The sequence below is a fragment of the Pygoscelis adeliae genome, unplaced genomic scaffold (assembly GCF_000699105.1).
Source record: "Pygoscelis adeliae isolate BGI_AS28 unplaced genomic scaffold, ASM69910v1 Scaffold78, whole genome shotgun sequence".
NCBI classification, from domain to species: Eukaryota; Metazoa; Chordata; class Aves; order Sphenisciformes; family Spheniscidae; genus Pygoscelis; species Pygoscelis adeliae.
In genome coordinates this window covers 6,139,635-6,144,163 of record NW_008825409.1, presented here as the reverse complement: position 1 = coordinate 6,144,163, position 4,529 = coordinate 6,139,635, and the positions used below count along the sequence as shown (strand labels likewise).

General features: G+C 43.9%; 1 protein-coding gene across 13 annotated transcripts in view; it reads left to right on the top strand.

Annotated features, from left to right (window-relative positions):
* The window catches only part of IKZF1 (IKAROS family zinc finger 1 (Ikaros)), a 55,497-nt gene that overhangs the window by 29,945 nt on the left and 21,023 nt on the right, over positions 1 to 4,529 (top strand). The gene's annotated exons all lie outside the window — the stretch shown is intronic.

The window sequence follows — 4,529 nt, the reverse complement described above, 5'->3', positions numbered from 1 at the left end:
AAACACAAATTCGGAAAGATACATAGAAAGCACCTAGCTTCAAGTGTGTGAGTAGATTTCAGGGGCATTCCTTGAATCTGTCTTTAACCCGTCCGTCTTTACTGGTGCACTAGAGGATTCCCATAGGTAACTAACAGGAGGTTAATGGGAGTCTGCACCATGGAGCAAGAGCCACTTTTTGTACCTAGAGAAGACATACATTGTTGGTTGTTTTGTTCACTTGTTTGCATTCCCTACCGTTTGATCTCATTGCAGCCCCCGGAAAACCATGTTGATGTGTTTTGCAATGCAGTGAGCACAGCTCCCTGCTCCTCGCAGCTGAAGCCGAGCCATGCACGCCGGCAGGCACTGGCACGGGCTCTGGCACGCCAGGCACCTCCCTGCGGGCAGCAGCGGTGCACCCAGCAGTGGGAGGAAATGGCAGTCGCGGGTGATGACATGGGTGGAGCTCCTCGCACCGGTTGTCCCATGGGAGATAGCTTATCTGGGGACGCCTGTGTTTCTGGAATAATATACATTTGATTGAAAGCCAAAATTAGAGTAGGGAAGAAATTGGCTGCCAAGGGCTGATTGGCACTTGGAGTCAAAGGAGGGGCAGCACGGACCCCACAGGGAGGATCTCCTTATCCGTCAGCACCAGTCCGCTCTACCTGCAGGTGTGCCCCAGCAGTTTCTGCTACTGCTCTTCTTTCTGTTATTTTTGTTTCCCTTTAAAAAGCCGGCTGAGAGCCTCTCATTAAGAAGCCTTCATTTTTTTCTGTTGCCCCTCTTCGCCATGTTGCACCCTGTGGTAAAGACTTCAGCTCTCTCAAGCAAAACAATAAGGTGCCAGCACTGCGTCGCCGCGCTGCCTCGCCAGCCTCAGGCGTTCGCCTCCCGCTGTGCTAGCGGTCTCTCGGTCCTGTGACACAGTGAATGCTGGGCCCTCTTTTTAACAGAAGCCCGACATAACAGCTTGTGCAACGTGGGCTGCATACAGCCCTTTTAATTTATTGATGTGTTTCCTTTTGTCCATAGCAGTTAAGTTGAATTGTAGGCTCTAACTTTTTAGGCAATTCTGAGCTGCCTCTAACTTTCAGCATTTTACACACGCAGACACCACAAATGCTTGATTAACTGGGCAATGCAGTGCTATATGTAGAAACGAGAGGGCAAAAGAGTAATTTTTAAGAGTACATGGATGCATCTGATTTTCTATAGCTAAATAACTAGTTAGTTTGAATCAGTCCCACCTATGCTGTGTTGTGTCTTCTGAATTTTACTGAAGAAGGGCTGAGGCCATTGCATAACTAAGCATGGTTGGTCTGCCCAGACCTTTTGTTGGCCTTTTTTACATCTACATGATTCTTCATGTCACTTCAGAAGCTCATAAGGGAAAGATACTATTAATGGAAACATAAGTTAAAGAATTGGTCTTTGTTGTTGTCAAGCCTAGCCAGTGAATACTGACTCCTTAAATATTCTGCGGACAAACAACTTGCTTGTGTGCCTTACATTTCTGAGAATGGCAACCTCCACCCGCAGCACCCTTATGGGGTGAGAACACAGCTGATGCCACAGTAAATGACCATGATGTAAAAAGAAAAGGGGGAAGGTTTGGATTTCAGGTCATAGCCAAGTGCTAGAATTTGGTGCACTGTAACAAAACAGAATAACTGTTATGTCTTGTATCAGAAATAACAGGTGGAATTGCTGGCAATATTCTGTTTTCAGGGGTTTGCACCTATGTAAACAGGAAGAGATCCTGGCTGCTTTTGTTGACACATGTTGGCATGCTGAGGTGATTTATTTTGGCCTGATAGGCTTTTTTCATCTTAGTCTGCCTTTTTAGCAACATTTTCTATAATTTATTAGAAAGGATGGTGTTAAAGGTTTTCTCCTCCTCACCATAACAGTGCTAATCCACTGTTCAAATCAGCCAGGTATTGTTGCAGCTTCATCTGTCTGCTGCTTGAATAGTTATGGTGCCTTCATGAAAAACTCTTGTTGGACTTTAAAGCTACCATTTAAACATAACTAACATCAACAAAATACTTCTGACTTGTCTTGGAATAACAAATGAGCCATTCGGACAAAAAATTACATGCACCCAAATTATTTGAAGCAACTTGAAGAGAGGTCTTTTCTTTGCTGTTGGCCACAAAGTATGACCAAGACATTGCATGGACCAAAAAACAGATTGTCGTGGTTATTTTCAAAGAAAGGCTAAAGGATAACTTCTTAAAGGCAGGTATGTGCCACAAGATGCAGTTAAGTACCTAGTGGGATAAAAGTACTTAAGATGCTCAAATCCCATTAAAAAACAAAAGGAGTTAGGGAACCCTATTGTTAAAATGCCCCAGAAGCTTCAGTGTGATTTGTCATTCTCTGTTGCTCTCTAAATTCCTTTGATAGCCAGGTCTTATGCTTTTTTCTTCTTAAAAATCCCACTGGAGAAGAATATAACTCAGGAGGTGAATGCCCCCTTCCAAATGGGATTTTGACCCAGGTACTTAGACCTGTGCCAGTGCCAAAGTCTCACAAAACTGAAAGGATTTTACATCTGGGAGGGAGTCCCATAGCTGTAAGAGAAGGTAAATTGGCAATGGACTGAAAACAAATTACTAATTCTTCACATGCCTTTTTTTCCAGCTGCCTATTTCTCTGTCCCTTAGAAGCCACCCTCCACATCCTGTTTGCCAGGAGGTCCGTTTGGTTTCTCCTTTCTCCCCACTACCGACTCTTTCATTCATTGCAGAGTGCCTCCCTTCCCTCTCCACGTTGCCCAAGTCTTTCCAGGGAAGTGTGACTCTGTCGCCTCGCCCTCCATCCTGCCTTCCCGACTGTCCCAGCCTGAATCTTGTGCTGAGCCGGCTATGCTGCTCTTCAGTGATAAATCATATCATCACCCCTTTCCCCTTTGACATGCCAATTCTTTTTTTTTTTTCCAAAGGCTTGCATAAACCACCTTTAACCATAGAATACAGAACAGACTTTGTAACATAAATTTTAAATGCTCTTCAGAAAATCCTGAGTGAAGGTCCCAGTAAAAATCAGAGAGCATGAGAGACCCACCCAGTGCCCTGCTTTTGGGTAACTTTTCCACACTCCGGGTAGGTAAAAAGGGAGCCGGGGAGAACTGTCAGTTCAGTGACACTGGTGCACTCCACACTCCTTGCACAAAAAAAGGGGTTTGGATTAAACTCCCCTGAATTGCAATAATGTGTACAAAGAGAGTAAAATACAGAGCCTTTTAAGGTCATCTCCAACCAAATTGAAGTAAATTAATTAATGAGTAACTTCTTAATGGTTTTAGAAGAGCCAATGAGAAATTATTACCGTGAATTATTGTAGAGCTAATTAATGTCTGCATGTATGTGTACACAGACATGGATGTGCACAGAAATTATTTCTACAAAGACTAGATCGGGTAACTGTTTAAGCAAGCTGTACAAATGCTGACATGTTCTTGATCAGCACATCTGAAAAGTCTGATTCCCAGGTATTTGTCATATCATCAGTGCTCCAAGAGTGCTTTTCACCACTATAGCAAGGGAGGGACAGGAACCTCTCTTCACATAAGAAATAGAAAACACTGTTGATTTTTATTTTCAGTCTAAGTCTCCAGGAAAAAAAAATATATAGCCTGCCTTCCCATTTCTCAATCAGATTTAATAAAAATCCTTAGTATTTCTACTGGAGCGATTTCTCTCTCCTGTTGTGTCTCCGACATCAGTGGGGCTTTTTTCACTAGTTTTCATTTGCAAAACAGGTTTGCAAAAAGTGCTAAGTTGGAACATGAAGAGATTTTGTTTGTTCGTTAGACCTGTAAAACCTCCGTGAGGAGCCGGGGCGAGGTGGATGGCCTCACCACCTATCAGCTCTCACTGGCAAAGTGAGCTCTGCACCTGAACTGAGCCCCTGCTGTGAGCTGCGCTGCCAAATGGATGCGCTTGTAAGGGCATCCTGGATTCTTGGCCTCATCTGCGTGGGGACATTCATTGAGCAGCACAGCTACTGCAGTCCAGGGGCATAGCTACGGAGAGCTTTAGTGAAGATTGGCTGGATCAATATCCCTATCTGCTTATGTCAAGTAATGAACTCCATCATTAATTGTATCAGTGTGCCCCATGACATGTTAATTTGCACGTGGCTACTCATAATATGCAGGGTATAGTGTGTTTGCACAGCTACTTTTGTGTAGATACGTTGTAAGGACACGCCTCAGACATGCAAACAAAAAATATGCCAATATACACAATAATATGTATATAAAATTGAACTCCCTCTTCTTCCATTGCATAAGACCAGCAGGCATGAGAAGAAAACAATGCAATTTCACTTTTTATAACTGCAGTGACTAGAAAGAAGGACGTATAAAGAAGAGATCTCTGGCACACGAAGAGGGCATGTTGGCAAAAAACAAATCCTGAGAGGAAGCTTGCACCGTAGGGGCCCGCAGTTTCCCTGGGGGCGGGAGAAGGCTGCGTTAGGTGCTCTGCTCCCATTGACCCTTTCAAGAGACTTTAGCAAAAGTTCCTCTTGACTTC